Below are 17,207 nucleotides of genomic sequence, written 5' to 3'. Positions count from 1 at the left end.
TCATAGTGAGGGAACACACAAGACAGTGGGCCTGAGGTCATGGGAGCGCATGGATGTGGGACCAACAGTCAGGGAGCCTGAATGGGACTGACCTAGGCCCTCTGCATGTGTGTGACAATTGTGCAGCTTGGTCTCTTAGTAAGGCTTCTAACAGTGAGACCAGGACCTCTCCCTGGCGTTTAGCTGGCTTTTGGTAACCTGGTCCCCATGCTGAATTACCAAGGCCCAACTCAGTGTAAGGGGAGGAGCTTAGTCCTGCCTCAACTTGATGTGCTATACTTTGTGCAAGCCCATGGGAGGCCTGCTCCTTTCTGAATGGAACTGAAGGAGGAGTGGATGGGGAGTGGGTAGATGGGAAAGGGGAGAAGATGGAAAAAGAGGAGGGAGGGGAAAATGGTTGTATGTAAAATAAATGGAAAAAAAGTTATTTAAAAAAAACAAAAGATAACCATAATTCCTTAAGAGCAATGGTTAAGTTGAAAATATAAGGAAATATGATGGATGGGCGCCTTTGGGTCATCCCGTAAAATAAGATTACTGATAGAGTTACCTTGGCATTTTTACTCTTGCTAAGTTTTAAACAAACAAACAAAACAAAGGACACAGAATGTGTAACAGCCAAAACATGAATGGGGAAAAAATGGAATACCATGAACTTTAAGAATTTAAAAGAAGGCGAAAAATGGAAAAAAAAGGGATACTAAAAATTAAAAGTTATATGATATTTTGTTGGCCATGGTATGGATTGTCTAAATTCACCACCAGAGTGTAAACACTCATTAAACAATAAACAAGAAGACAGACCCAAGCTCAGCTCAGTTCCCACGAGGTATAAGGTTGTATGTACATCAGAGGACCAGAGAGACGCCTCTCATCAATGCAACCCCTTTAAACTACTTATTCCAAAGTCTTGAAAGTAATTAAAAGCAAGTTCTTTATATCAAAAATGACAGGAGGCACTGACTGATTCAGTTGAAAAAGCGAGGGACGGGATAAGTGCCACGGAGACAAAGGCCATATCTGTGCCATAAATTGAACACGAAGAGAACAAAACTCACAAGAAAACTCACAAGAAACTACCCAGCACATGCCCAATGAGCTGGCTAGCAGGTGACCAGCCGTTCTAAGAGAACTCACACAACATTTGCTGCCCGAGTGGGCCATCTCTGGCAGGCAGAGTGCACAATCTCTAGCACCCGTAAACGCCTATTCTTCCTCAGATTCGGGAAGGTGAAGTCTTTGCCTGCATGACGGAGCCAGAACTCCTTGAAGAGAGCTGCACTAAATTTAGCCAGGCCAGATGGTACAGTGCGCCGCCTGCTAGTTCAGAGTGTGCACAGCTAGATAGATGGTTCTAATCAGTCTTATCAAGGAAACAGATGGAAAATTCTTTCCAGACTAATCCTTTCGTCTGATTCCAAAAGGAGGCCATGTGGTTTCCCTGGGCCGCCCGCCTATGTTTGGAAGTACTTTCTCAGCCTCCATTCATTTTACATGTTGGGGATGAGGTGCAGGAATTGGTGGGTGAGATACAAGGAAACTAGGAACATGAGGGCAATTCTTTACTTGAAGACAGCACCTTACCAAACGTTCTTCCCCTTCCCAATTTTCAAGAACTTTGTGATTGTCCTGATCACTCTGTCGCTAAAATAGAAAATTGAACAGAATGAAGAGCCCAAAGACCCAACTTCTCAGCTACGTCCTTCAGCCTGAGTACTTTTGAGGGACGGTGAGCAACTCTACACCACTGCTCTTAGGAGTCTACCTTAAACAACAAAATGAGGGGTGATGTGCGTCTCATGAATTTGTTTTCAAAAGGAAAAGAAATGGCACAGAGAAGGTGTTTTTGGACAACTGTCCTTCTGACATTGTTACCAGACACAATCTCCCAGCAAACTCCCTATTCCTCTGTCTCTTGCAATCTTTCTGCCCTCCCCCCCTCCTCTGCAGTGATTCCTGAGCCTTAGGTGCAGGAATTGTGTTGTAGATGGATCCATTGGCACTGGGTACCACAACTCTGACTTGTGACTCATTGTGGTTTTCTGTAATGGTCTCTGGCTGTTACAAAGAGAAGTTTCCTGATGAGGGTTGACACTTATCTGGGGGAAAAAGAACGAACACTTAGAATGTAGTTAGGGATTGTGTTGGGTTAGTAAAGTGGTTGGTGTAGAATCTCCTCCAAAGAGTGATGGCTTCACTAGACAGATGGCAATGTTAAGTACCAGAATTGATTTCCCTCTCGTTGAGTGAGTCTTAAGTGAGTCTTGAGTCCTGAGCAAGGATACTGCCAGTGGACATGATAGTATCGGTAGGGTGTGGGAGAAGTTCATAAATACATATATATGCATACACACACATATAAGGATTTATGGTGTCATATGTTTATACACACACATGCATGCACACACATATGACACAATAAATTTTTACCATAAAAATTTAACACATTGAAGCTGGGTGGTGGTGGCACATGCCTTTAATCCCAGCACTTGAGAAGCAGAGGCAGGTGGATCTCTGTGAGTTTGAGGCTAGCCTGGTCTTCAAAGTTAGTTCTAGGACAGCCAGGATTACACAGAAAAAAAAAGGGGGGGGGGAATAAGATTTTGTAATCACAGCGTTGTGACGTTTGTATAGAACACACTTGTAGCAGCCTGTAGATGTCACTCAGCTAACCTCTCAGACTCTTAGGTAGCTCACACTGGATCCAGGCAGATTCTCTCTGGCCAACAGGATACATAAAAAATGATAGTTCAGCTTCCAAGGTAAGACCATAAAAAGCATTGCCTCATTCTGAAAGAATTCTGATGCTATGCCAGGAAGACATTGCTATTTCCTCCAGTCAGCTTCTGCCCTGTTTACTCTATGTATTCTGTGAATCCCATAGTGCGCAATTGAGTTGACAGAAACTTTGTAAGATCTAGACGGAAAGATAAACATTGGGAGCCCTGAACTCCAATAAACCTCAGGTAGTTAACATAGAAAGATATCGTCACGCTGACACAATGGAACCATTTCTCAAAATTCAAAGACAAAGCAAATTTGGAAGAGCAGCAAGAAGAAAAACAACTCATCACGTAAAGAGAAAACTTTCAGAAAACAATCATCAGGTTTCTCAGAAGAAACCTCATAGGCCAAGAGAAAATGGAATGACGTACACAGAAGCTTTAAAACAAATCTGTCAACCAGAGATAGCAAACCTGGCAAGATCATCTTTCAGAAAGGAAAGAGATGAAAGGGAACCCCCAGACACACAAAAGGTGTGGGTTCATCACCAGTTAGACACCCCTTAGGAGCTAGAGAGAGGTCTTCGAGCTGGAAAGTCAGTAACTAACTACAGGAAAGTGTCAAACTTCTCTCTAGGCCTTAGAGACTGACTGCTCTTCTAGAGAACCCAGCTTTGGTCCCCAGCACCCGCACGGAGGCTCACAGCTGCTATTCCAGTCCCAGGGAAGCTGATGCTCTCTTCTAGCCTCTGAGGGCACTGGACACACACAGTGCACACACACATACAGGCAAAAATACCCACACGCACAAAATAATAAATCAAATTTAAAGATGTTAAACCCATCTCTGTTAAAAAGTAAGTATTTAGTCGAGTTCAGAATGCAGATATTCCCTAATTTACAATGGCATTGCATCCCCCAAAAGTTCATCAGATGTCAAAAATATTGAAAGTAAAAGAATGCATTTAATTCACTAAACCTTTGGTGCATTGCAGCACAGGAGGGTAGAGAGGGCCAGATGTTTGTTCTGTAGTTGTACACCTGGCAGGGAAATAGGGCTCACGGCCACTGCCCAGCATCACCACAGACTAAATGTTGTATATCACTGGCTGGAAAATCATCAAAATATGAAATTTGAAATATGGTTCCAACTGAATGGACTCAATTTTGACCATCACAAGACTGAAAAGAAAATGGTGAGTTCATTGTAAGTATGCATCCACCCATATTCTTTGTTTTCTTAAGATTTATTTATTCTGTATACAGTGTTCTGTCTGTATGTATACCTCCAGGTCAGAAGAAGGTGCCAGATCTCATTACAGATGGTTATGAGACACCATGTTGTTGCTAGGAATTTAACTCAGGACCTCTGGAAGAGAAGCCAGGGCTCTAAACCACTAAGCCATCTCTCCAACCCCTCCTTCCATAGTCTTATACCACAATGGTGACGCTCTAGCCACTTTAAACTACTGTATGAAAACGGAACACAAAATGTATTAATATTAGCTATAGCTACATTCATTTGTTAGCAGATACACAATATGGAATGATGTAAATTGTGACATTAGTAACAAAAAGTTATTGTTTTCAGCTTAAAATAGATGGCTAAAAATATCAGATGTTTTAAGCCTCAGGTGGTAACTACAAAGCAAACCTTGTAGAACAAACAAGAGATAAAAAAAAGTTAGGAATCAAAGCATACTTCCCCAACGACAACAAAAAATCAAACCACAAAGGAAGTCAGCCTCCAAGGAAGAATGAACCAAAGACCTCGAAAACAGTAGACAACAGGCTGGGGAAATGTCTTCGTTGGTGCTTACGCACAAACATGGTCTGAATTTGGAGGTCAATCACCCATGTAAAATACCAGGTGTGGTGCACCCATCACTGGGGTGAGGGGCAGGTGTGTCCCAGAAATTTGCCCATCAGCCCGTCTAGCCAATTAAGAGCTCTTGGTTCAGTGAGAGACCCTGCTTCAAAAAATAATGCAGAGAGTGATAGAAGACATTCAACAAAACTGTGGCCTCTATGCACACACTTACAGGCAAGCACATTCGTGCACACACAAGTACATAGGGTAGAAAGCAGCCAAAAATGACAATATAAAGTCCTTACCTATGCATAGTTACTTGCTAAGTAAATGGATTAAGTCAAAAGATATAAAGTGGCTGAAAGAGATGCATCCTTGTTTGGTTTCACGAGACAGGGTTTCTCTGTGTGGTTGTGACTGTCCTGGAACTCACTGTGTAGACCAGGCTAGCTTCGAACTCTAGAGACCCACCTGCCTCTGCCTCCTGAATACTGGGATTAAAGGCATGTGCCACCACCACTCGGCTGGCATGCATTCATTTCTAAGAGATATGAACTGGGGAGCTGCCAGGCTTCTTCCTAGTCCCGTTTGTGGGCATGTGGTGAGGTTAAGGAAGCAAGAGAAAGAAGGAAGGGGCCAGGTGAGATTTTGAAGGGAGGGAAAGAGAAGTGATCATTGTGCTCCATTATGCAGCTTTAGCTGCTGACATTCCGGTTTCTAGAGAAAAGACCTTACCTCCCTGGTCACTTCTTCCATTTACACAACACACAACTTTTCTTGAAATGGATACAACGCTTTTTTTGTTCTGTTTCTGGCAACCTGGGCTAAGACCGTAGGCAGTTTGCACCCCTTCCCAGACACACTGTTCTCTCAGGACTTCAGAAAGCGGAGTTTGTGGAGAGAGTTTCTGGGGTGGGAAGTCAGCTGTAAGGTCACTAAGAGAATTCACGAAGGAGGTAAAAAGGAACAAGAATGGCAGGAGGAATGCTGGGAATAGAAACAAGACACATTAACTGGGTTCAAGGTGGGTGAAGGACATGATGGGCGTATGGCCCCAGTCGAATGGAGTGATGCCAGCATCTCAAAGAGCATCGCCCACAGAGTGGACATCAATAGAGGATGGAATTCTTTTCTCAGTAACACTAAGTTTGAGAGCATGACAAACACCAAGAAGAGGGATATTGCAAGCAAGTAGACAACCCTGGGCCTAGAGCATAAACTCAAATTCTCCCAAAGCTCTTTAAGTAAGGTCGGGATTGGTTGGTTAGACGTTGATGGCAAGAACAAGTGTACCTGGGGAGAATGGGTTTAGAGAGAAATGGGAAACAATTACATTTGTGGGAGAGGGTGAAATCCTTTGGAAGGTAGAAAGAGCGAAGGGGAAGGCTCTGTGGGTAGAGAGCACTTACCACAGAAGCTTGACCACCTGAGTTCAATATCCGGAATTCACATTTTTAAAAAGCCAGCTATGGTGATGCACACACATCTGTATTCCTGGCACTCCCACGCAAGATGGGCAACACAGACTGGGAAATCAGCTGTAGACTCTTTCACCCAGCACAGTGGTAAAACAAGAGAGACCCTGCTTCAAAACCAGGTGGAAGGAGAGAACCCACTCCCCAGAAGTTGTACTCTGACCTCAACTACATGAGTGCAATGGCGAGTGAACACTCACACATGTGCAAACACACACACACACACACACACACAATCAAGCAATAAAGTATTTACAGCTTGAGGAACATCAGGACTGTGGGAGAATCAAGCAGAGCGAGGCGTTCTCTATTCCCCTTCCCAAACTTCTGTCCCACGCCTCTTAGAGGTCCCTGGATTCACTTACTGCTTTGTAAAACTAAACACTGGCTCACTTGACCCAGATTTATTGACCTTGACTGAAAACAAAAACAAAAACTGGCAGCGAAGACTGATTGCATACCTTCCCTCCCTTCCCCAGATCTGGAAGCTGCAGTCACTCCTCCAAGCCCCGTCTCACCCTCTCCACAAGGAGTCCTGAGCAATTTTGTACAGTTTGATTTTCAATATACTTCACTGTTTAATTCTAATTGCCTCTGCGATTTGCTGTCTTCTATCCTTCAGCGAAACTCACCTATTTGTAAGTCAAGGAAAGCCTATTATAGGGCTACACATCAAGTATATAGCCAAAGGTATTTCCTTACAGAAAAGCCAAGGCCAGCATTTGGAAGTAAGCTTCGACATAAAAGACTAAAGAAGAGACGGATGGCGGTGGCGCATGCCTTTAATCCCTGGCAGACTATGAGTTTGAATCTGGTCTACAAAGCTCACTGCAGGACTGCCAGGCCTATACAGAGAAACCCAGTGTCAGTGGTGGGGGTAGGTGGGGGCATGATGACTAAGAAAAACTTTGTCCCCGAGTCACTTAGATAAGTGACTTTCTAGAGAATTCTTCGTTAATGGATTGGCTTTTCTACCAACATGAATAGATAAATTTAAATAGGATTTACTTCTTAGGCTTGTCCTGGAATGCAGGACAGCATTTGCTTCCTGCAATCTTTACTACTGCTTGGTTCTTTACATACAAGGTGATAATAAGTTAACAGTTTATGCCATTTCATTTATTAACATGGCATTCATATATTGTTCATATAATAAAATCATTAACATTTTAATATAATTAGTGTATAAAGTATATTTCATCAATGGAGAAACACCATATAAACCATTGCATTCCTATGTAAATAAAACAATTTCAGAAATGTAACATATTTATATTAAACAATAACTTATCAAACAAGAACTTAGTTCATTATACATTCATCCTAGGTACATTGAAGCAATTTCATTGAAGACATATGGCATTTTAGGTGCATCTGCTCGATCACTATTTATAGCTTTGCTTCTGGGGAGAAAATGGAAAGTGGACTCAGAAGTCCAAGAAAATCCCCAACCTTCTGGAGCATTCCCAACTTGTGAGCCACACCACAAGTGGTCATTACTTGCGTTTTAGACGTCTTTAGCTTTTGTTCTGAGTCTGGAATTTTTCTGACTGTTCTAAATCTACCTTCCTAATTCAAATCTTGTGTAACACGAAAGGAACCCCAAATAGGACTGCTGCAGTTGGCCGCAGCCCCTCGTCAGGGCTCCAGGGGCCTGGATTTCCAGGTCTCTGCCTTTGGCAAGGCCATGGGAACTTACAGGGTCTTCTGGTTTGATCCTCTTCCACAGGGTTATTTTTGGATCTCCTCAGTTAGCCCACAGAGCTATCTTTATCACCCAGCTGACTGGCATGGGAGTCCCCAGGGCAGAGAGTCACGCGAGGCTATTGAAGTGCGCTTCCTACCCTTCATGAAGGAGCATCAAGTAGTCACAATGCTAGAACTATGTGACGTGTGTATGTGCGTCTGTGTGTGTGTGCACACGAGTGCACACACACATGCACATTTTACTTGCTAAAGATATATTCCTTTTTATGCTTCCTGGAGCTCAGTTGCAGTCTGTGTAGAGGAATCTATTTTAGGTCTAGAATATGTGCACGCACACACACACACACACACACACACACACACACACACACACACAATACCCACAAGCAAGTAATGCAGATTCAAGACCAATAAAGTCTATTACAAGCACGTAGTCCAGATTGGTTTTGAATCTGCACTAATCTCCTGTCGGTGTTGTATGTATGTGTACAGATACACTAACACGGCTTCTCACCCTATTTTTTGAGTCAGACTCATACTGAACATGGAACTTGCCATTTGAGGCAGACTGGCAGACCAGTGAGCCTCAACACCTGTCTTTGTCCCCAAAGTTCTGGGGCTACAGAGACAGACCACCCCTTCCACCTCTTCTGTGCCTGTTAAGGATGCAAACGCAGGTCCTCCAAACTTCCCTGTAAGCTCTTTACCCACCGAGCCCTCTCCCCCCAACTCCTGCCTGTTCACCCGCATTTTCAATTGAGAACTCCATAGGTGCTCAGACTCAATAAACTCTGAGTTGTTCTAATAGAGCAAACCTCAAAGGCCACCAACCGGTTGTCTGCTTCCAACTATTCCATTTTAGTTGAGACCTCAAAGAGTTGCCAGCTCTCTGGCAGGATGGAGGAGACCAGGGGTCCTGAACACTGCAGAGGCATAACCCACACTTACATGGGTGGCCGTGTAGAGCAGCCACTGGACACCAAAGCCACTAGACTTCGAAGATGGTAGGAAAAAAGGAAAATGTAAAATATCTCATTAACAGTTTTTATAGAGATCAAATGTTGAATCAGTAACAATCTAGGTATAGGTGGTTAAATAAAACAAATTGCTAAAATTCACTTAACCCTTTTATTTTTATCTTTTTTTTTTAAAATTCAGTCACTTGACCAGGTGAAATGAATCAGGAAGCTCATTTTCTACCCCTGTTGGATTCCACTGGTGTTCAGGCCTCCTTAATAAAAGCAGTAGCCAGAGCCACTGCAGAATTCTATTCCCAACTGAATTCACTGGAAGCAAATGGGACTGGAGCAAAGGCTGCAACAGCCTGTACTTGTTCAGCCGTCCATGCACAGAATCTTAATAGTTCCCAACACATCAGCCATGGATAGAAGCCCTTCAAAAATGGAACTGCCTTCAGTCCCTCAAGCCTTTCCCAGCGTATTGATAATACACTCTTCATTTTCATCTAAGACGTTATTAACTATACCCAATTCACATCAAGGAAGCTGGACCATGAATCATGAATCATTCATCCTGAGTTTTTGCCCACCAACCTCACTTTTATTCCCTAGTCCTGTCTTCTGCTGCTGAACAAAGGCAAGAGATCATTTTGTAGAAATAGAAACCCGAATGTAATTGTTTCAAGTTCAATGGAAAGTAAAAATTTTAACAGCTCATGTCTGAGCTGCAGACAGCTAGTTCTGATGCAGGAAAATTCCAAAGATGTTGCTGAGTAGCGTTCCTGGATGTGTGCGCATGGAGAAGCTCACCTTGGCCCAGAACAGCAGTGGACAAAAACTATTCAACACCAATACCTGATATGGATGTCGGATTACTGAATTCAGCACATATTGGTGGTGGTGGGTGCTACAGCAAAGAACAGAGTCACTGCCAGTAAAAAATAAATAAATAAATAAAATAGTGATTTCACAGTAGATTGAGAACAAAACAATAATGTCTTTGTGGGGTTCTGCAGGGAATACAGAAATAACGCCGAGACAGGGCCCACTGAAATCCCCAGTCCGAGCTGCTGCAATCTTGTCTGCCTATAATTGTTCTCTGCCATTCATTTCCTCCAATTGTCAATTATTACTAAAACAATTACGGAAAGAAAAGAAAAGCATGTATGTGTGTGTCTTTGTTTCCTGTTACCAATGAATACAGTGAAGTCATAGAGCAGGCCAGTGCATCACAAGCCTTACCATTACCATAAATTACGCTGTCACAAACAGGATACGGCTCTTAACTGGGCGAGGAGGCTGCAAATGGCGCTGAATTAGCACAAACATATTGTCAACCATGACAGCAGGGCATAGGATAGAGACTCGGCTCTCTACTTTATAGATAGTATTGGGGTTTTGATCCTATTGATAAAGTAGTGTGTATTTATTTATCCCAAGACGGAGTAGAAGAGTCACTTTGACGTCTCTGACTAAAGATCCCTGCTGTTAACACATTAGTTTATAAAGTCTCAAAGCTTAATTCCTTCACATATGCGTGCAAGTTTGACCATACCACAAATATAATCATATAGCCTTTTCTTTCACACGTAACATTAAGTATGGCTATTTCCCAACACCTTTAAATATTCTAATGGAGACTAATGGCTCTATGAAATTGAAAATTATGAAATAGCATTAAACAACTCCCTTATGTCTTTGTATTTTCTATTTAGTAATAACGTGTTACCTGTTGCTCTTTTGCTGTTGTTTGTTTTTCAAGACAGAGTTTCTCTCTAACAGCCCTGGCTGTCCTGGAACTCCCTTTGTAGACCAGGCTGGCCTCGAACTCACAGAGATCCGCTGCCTCTGCCTCCCGAGTGCTGGGATTAAAAGCATGCGCCACCCTCCCCCCCCCACACACACACAAGTGTTGCTGTTGCAAATAAAGATTCTTCTACAGAGCCCGGAGACTGCTCGCCTGTTGAGAGCACTTGCAAATTACAGGGCCAGAATTGGGACTCAGTTCCTAGCACTCGCCCCACAGCTCACTTCAGTTCCAGAGGACCAGATGCCGTCTTCTGCCCTGAGAGGGTACTGCACGCAGATAGTTTACCTCCACCCATGCAAACAGGCAAAACACAAACAAGTAGTTCTTTAAAAAGAAAATAAATCTGCACACATATTTGTCTGAATTTGATTGTTTCCCAAGTTAGACGGTTTTCATTTTCTCCTTAAAAAGATACATTGTGATGTTCAAGAAGTTGTATTAACAATAGTCTTACATGTGTATCTTAAAGTTTATCTTTTATAATGCTGTATCATCTTTTATAGTATCTGTCATAATATCTCTATTATCTTTAATATTCAAACATAATAAAACTAATATATTTCTTTTTCATTCTTTGCTTGTGGTGTTTGTCCTGAAATCTGGGGCCTTGCATGTGCTGGGCCCTGAAGGGTCTGAGTAATTTTATGAAGGGTTTTCCACAGCCCTACTAATATAACAAATAAAGTCGATTGTAATGATACGTTTCTGTAATCCCAGCACTGGGGAAGCTGAGACAAGATTGCCAGTTTGGGCTACAGAGTGAGACCCTGTCTTATGAAAAACCAAAGATGATAACAATAATAACTCAAATCTCTTTGTATAAACTATTTCCATTTCTTCAGAGAGATACTAACCCAAAGGTGTTGTGCAATATCCCTTTACACTGTATGGAAATATGTCACGGTAATTGGCTTCATAAAAAAGCTAAACAGCCAATAGCTAGGCAGGATTTTCGAGGCAAGAGAACGCTGGGAAGAAGAAGGAGGAATCACCAGCCAAGGGCAGAATGAATAGTACGCACAAGATGGGACACAATGAATAGAAATGGGTTAATTGAAGTTATAAGAGCTCGTTAGAAACAAGCCTAAGCTATCGGCCAAGCTTTCATAGTTAGTAAGAAGTCTCTGTGTCATTATTTTGTGGGCTGGCAGTCCCAATAAGAAAGTACTACTAACAAAGGCAAAGCATTCTATGAAGTCTACTCAGATTTAGAACAAGAAGAAACCAGGAATCTAGATCATAGCAGAACATAGGCTTTGGTGCCATTTCCTGTTGTCTTTCAATGACTGTAGTACTGAAATGTGGACAGCTGGTACCATCCTCTGGGCTCTATTCTCACCTATCAGACTTGACTACCAACCGAATCTTCCAGGAACTGCTTGGGAACACCTAATATGGTGATGGAGATCAGTGTCCTGACTTTTCATTGAGATACAGTACGTGCTCAGTAGTAATAAGCTGCTGTAACAGCCATTCCTTGCCTCCCTTCTCAGCTATTCCATGTTTCCAACTGTTAGTTGCTCTTATACCTGGCTATTCTACCATCAAACTCCATACAACTCTGATTAAAATCTAATCAAAATCCCTGTGTCACTCCCTGACTCAGAGCTACCTTTGATAGGCTTTGAGTAAACCCTAAGTTTCTCTTCCTCTCTCTCTCTCTCTCTCTCTCTCTCTCTCTCTCTCTCTCTCTCTCTCACACACACACACACACACACACACACAGAGAGAGAGAGAGAGAGAGAGAGAGAGAGAGAGAGAGAGAGAGAGAGAGAGAAGAGAGAGTCTGTTCTCTCCTCCCATAGCCATGTCTACCTAGTTTTCAAAACCAGGTCAATTTGATCCCTAATGGATCCTTCATTTTTTCATTTGCATCCAAACCCAGGCCTTAGGAACCTGCTCTCCCTGTCCTAGAAAACCCTGTGTCAAATCTTATCCATGTCATCGCCCTGTCCAGCATCTCTCCGTGTCCCATGACATCACTGAGATCAACATTATATCCCTCAGTCTGGCATCAGATCTACGGCAGTATAAATTCCACCTCTTCCAGGCACTTCTCATGTGCCCCACATGTTCCCTTCTCTGCTCTGGTCAAGCTGGATGACCCAGTTCTCTGTCTAGGTTGCCAGAAAATGGAATTAAAAATAAAAGTGAATTAATTATAAATTAATTTATAATATATAAGACCCATACAATTGTCCCCATGCAAACCTATGCAATAGAACACAGATACTAGAATATATATGTGTATTGTGAATATATATATATATATATATATATATATATATATATATATATATACTTATCAGAAATTCACATTTCAGTGCGCATCCTCCATCTAATATCCGTATTCCTTGAGCATGCCATGTACACCTCCATCTCTGCCCTTGCTCCCACTTCCTTTCCTACCGTGTTTTTTCTCATCTCTGGGCGTATCATATCATTGCTCTCCAGGAACCAACTTAACTTTCTATCTCCATCAAGCCTCCCGACTGAGGTCTTCCTTATCTAGGATTCGTTATCTATATCATTAGTTTGGTTCCATATGTGGGATTTAATTCTCCAATTTTATAATTTAATTCTACTTTCAATTTTTTTTTAATTCCTTTTCTCTAACTTAATGTTAATACTGCTAAGATCTGACTGACATGATTTGAACAACTAGGAGAACTCTATCGATATGCTTTGGTCGTGGGGGTGGGGATGCTGCTTGCTAGCCTGAATTTCAGAGCTTGAGGGAGGAGAATGGGACTGTGCCAAGACCCTTAATCTGAAATTTAGGGCCTTCTGTAGAAACATAGAACCCAACACACAGCCTACCCTGTCCTCTGCCCAACTTCAGGTCAGATGGGAGAAGACTCTAGCTTCCTGATCTTGGCCTGATTCACCCCACACCCTCTTTTACACGTCTCACAAATTGAACGCTGTTCTCACGGACTGTCTAAATCACCACAGCTTCACGTGATCATTTGACTCTGCTTTCATTCCTACAAAAAACGAGGCCCAGTGTAACGATTCTACATCACCTGTAAATACAGTGATTGTAAGAGTTACCCTGGAGATAACGTACCTCTATTTAGTTAATAGAAAAGTAGAAAAAAAATCATAAAAGTTTTTAAAAATTACCTAACTTAAAATACTCTCAGGAGCCTGAAAATGGCTCAAGTAACTTATTATGCTGTTAAGCAATTCCCAAGATATGCATCTCATGAATATTTTTATTAAGCTGAGCACCCAGAAACCAATAGCAAACAATATGAATTTGGAGATATATATGTGTGTGTGTGTGTGTGTGTGTAATATTCCAAAATAAAGCCTAAACTCATCATTTTTATCTACTGTTTAAAAGTTGATTCATATTAAAACGTAACTCTCATAATGTTCACCGTAAAAGTATCTTTTTCTTTTTGATTTGTGTGTGTGTGCTGTGTATGTGTGTATACGTGTTCTCACATGCAGAGGTGTTAGGATGACCGGAGGTCCTCCTCTGATGCATTCATTGAGGCAAGCACTAGGTAATGAATCCAGAGCTTGCCACCCTGGCTATCTAGGCTACCCAGCACCCACGTGAGGGCAGGGGAATGAGACCTCAGACCTCCTGCTTGCTGCCTATGTGAAAAGCACTTGAATGAAACCATCTTCTTAGCTGGCAAAAGTGGTTTAGCCATTTAGGGAGGGATGAGTTCAGCATTAGCAGGATCAGGGTTATTGAGAGTGAGATCCCTGTCCCTAGAGTCACGTGTGTGACGGCTCAGTAGAACAAAATGGATGCAGAATTGGCTTTGGAGTACTGTGGTGCCCTGAATCAATTTAAGAATGATCGTTTAGATCTCTTATATTTAGTGCTTTTTCTATGATAAAGAAATATCCCTGAGTTGGGTGGTGGTGGCGCACGCCTTTAATCCCAGCACTTGGGAGGCAGAGGCAGGCAGACCTCTGTGAGTTCAAGGCCAACCTGGTCTACAAGAGCTAGTTCCAGGACAGCTAAGACTGTTACACATAGAAGCCCTGAACTCTGAGCACCATTTCCATGGAATGACTTACAAATTTCTGGTCAGAAACAAGACAAATCAAAATGACTTAAATTCCTTCAGAATAATATGAAAGGGCCAAAGAGAGCCGCCCTGACCTAGAAGGAAGCCCTAGGCTCCTCACCAGTTCTGGCAGACTCACGGTTCTCTTTCAGACTTGCTATCTTCTTGCTGCAGATTCTAAACACACCAGTCTCAACAGGGAGGGGCAGAAAGAACAGCAACCAGTTTCCTTCCCAACAACCAGGGAGCCTGCTCCTTTGTCAATCACTGAGCTGCCGTCAATCAGCCTTCTCTATCTGCAGCTGCGGAAGCGCCCAGGCTCATCGGTTAAACAAACACGCTCACTTAGTGGCGAGGAATGTCATTTAGAATGTCCCCAGGAAACTTCCGAGTTTTTGTGAGCATTCTTGGGTTTAGTTTCCCTCCTACTTTTTCATTTCTAAGCACAAGGCCATGTTTCAAGACCCTCAAAATATATGCAGCAGAAATGTGTTGGGGGAAAAAAATTAAATACAAATAATGATTACGAATAAATAGTTCGTAACAGTGGAAAATTCTGTGCTGGGTTGTTTTTCTATCTTCTAGAAGGTTCATTATTGTTTAAAGAATGATTGATCAAAAAAGAAAACTTTGTACTAGAATCATTTTCATCTTCCTGATTTTACACAAAATTTAATTTTCAGTAAAATACTAAGTAACTTCGGTGATTGGCTGTGTCTAAAGACATGCCTATTATGTATACTCTAAGCTGGTATTGATCAAAGAAACGGCAGATGGATTATTGATCAGCACAACAAAAATCACAAACAGTATCAGGCAGATGTTTTATCTAAAGTGGTCATCAACGAGGTTATAGATGATGCTGAGATTAGCAGAAATTACCACAAGGAAACAACCACCTTCAATCACCTTAAGAGAAGCATTCACTATTAGAAGCTCAGGATGTCATCGCTGGGGCTGCTGGCTGCTCTTGAGAGACACAAGCAAAGCTCACTGAACAGTTACAGGAGGACGTGCCCACAGGTCACAAATACTGCCTTTGGCCAATATGCAAAGCCAATGAAATGCCTTAAAACACACCAAGAGGCAAACTTAAAAATGACACGTACCTTAATTCGCAGACACGTTTGTCGTTCACGACACTAGCGAATCGTCTTTCTTTCACCAAGTTCTTGGAAGTGTCTTTTCAATGTATCTGAACACCAACACATTGCTGTTCTCCCTTTGGAAAAGCTGTCGTTGCCGCCATTGATCAAGGATAGTTCAAAAGTGAAGAGAAGAAAGAAAGAAAGAAAGAAAGAAAGAAAGAAAGAAAGAAAGAAAGAAAGAAAGAAAGAAAGGAATTTGCAAGCCTATTACACCTAACCACCACCACCACCACTGTGAAGCCACTAAGCTTTGAGCTCAATGAAGTAAAGGTTGTTTGGCTAAATGGCAAGCCCACTTCCTCCTATTCTTTCCCTACTTAGTTTTCCGGCCTCCAGTGGAGCGTTGTTTTTTTCCCCTTTCCTGGGCTATAAATAAGTTGGTTGTGTGAGTACTGAGAAGAGAAGAGGCAGGAAATGTATTTGATTTCAAAAGCAGTCAGAGGTGTGTGTGTGTGTGTGTGTGTGTGTGTGTGTGTGTGTGTGTGTGTGTTCCTTTCAAGTCAGCACCAGTAAACAGGCTAAAGAAAATTTGGTATGAGCAGAAGAGTTGTCCCCTAGGTCCCCATTAGCAGAGCTTGAATTTGGAGACGTAACATCTTCTGTGTAAACCACCATGAGCAGATCTGCCGTGCCTCTATTTCAGACACTTCAGGCAGTGTCTTGCTACATTACCCAAGCTAGCTTCAAATCCATGATCCCCCTGCCTCAGCCTCTCAAATACAATACTGGGATTACAAGCATTCACCACCATGTCAGATTCGGTCTTTCCTTTGGTTTAAGAAGATGTTGAGTCTAGAAAGATAGCTCAGCAAATTGAGAGCCCTTGTTAGCCATCATGAGGACTGGAGCTTGGTTCTGAGCATCCATGTAAGTCCAGCTCTGACAGATCCAACATCCTTTTCTGGCCTCCCTATGTGTATGCATGTGTGTGTGTGTGTGTGTGTGTGTGTGTGTGTGTGTGTGTGTGTGCATGCGCACACGTTAATTAATAAAGTCTATAAAAGATAAAGTAGAAAATTTCCTCAAAGTACCAAAAAATGAATGTAGCATCTGAATATAATGTGAATGAGAAAAGCACTTTTACAAAATTCAGTCTGAAAACATATCATCTGTTCATCGCCACTGATAATAGCTTTTCCATATTCTTGCAATTCAAAGCTGTTCAACTTCCCTAGTGATTGTTGACAATATAAGCAAGCACAAAAATTAGAGAGTATTTTCCACATATCAGATGGGCAGCTAAAACTTCAGCTGATCTTTGATTCTGACTCGTGTTTATTAATTCGGTCTGATTCGGCTTATTGCATCAGCAGAGGAAGCCAATAACCAGGGGGCCAACTCTTATTAATGACATGTAGAGGAATAACCATTTGTGTAACAGAAAGCAGCAATATAAAACTAGTTGGTGTGATTTTTTTAAAGATTTATTTTATTTTAATTAAATGAGTGTGGTGAGCAGGTGTGAGCATATGAGTGCTGGCACCCTTAGAGATTAGAGGTGTCGGATCCAACAGAACCGGAGTTAAAAGTGGTTGTGAGTT

General features: G+C 42.1%; 1 protein-coding gene across 1 annotated transcript in view; it reads right to left on the bottom strand.

Moving 5' to 3' along the window:
• The window catches only part of Rasgrp3 (RAS guanyl releasing protein 3), a 98,870-nt gene extending 82,951 nt beyond the window's left edge, over positions 1–15,919 (bottom strand). Inside the window, exon 1 of the mRNA XM_075955038.1 lies at positions 15,628–15,919. The gene's annotated coding sequence lies outside the window, so the exon portion shown is untranslated. The remainder of the gene's footprint in view (positions 1–15,627) is intronic.
• Positions 15,920–17,207: the final 1,288 nt, after the last annotated feature.

The sequence above is a fragment of the Microtus pennsylvanicus genome, chromosome 21 (genome assembly GCF_037038515.1).
Source record: "Microtus pennsylvanicus isolate mMicPen1 chromosome 21, mMicPen1.hap1, whole genome shotgun sequence".
NCBI classification, from domain to species: domain Eukaryota; kingdom Metazoa; phylum Chordata; class Mammalia; order Rodentia; family Cricetidae; genus Microtus; species Microtus pennsylvanicus.
Note: the sequence above shows the minus strand (reverse complement) of the source record. Positions and strands in the feature narration are given on the sequence as shown.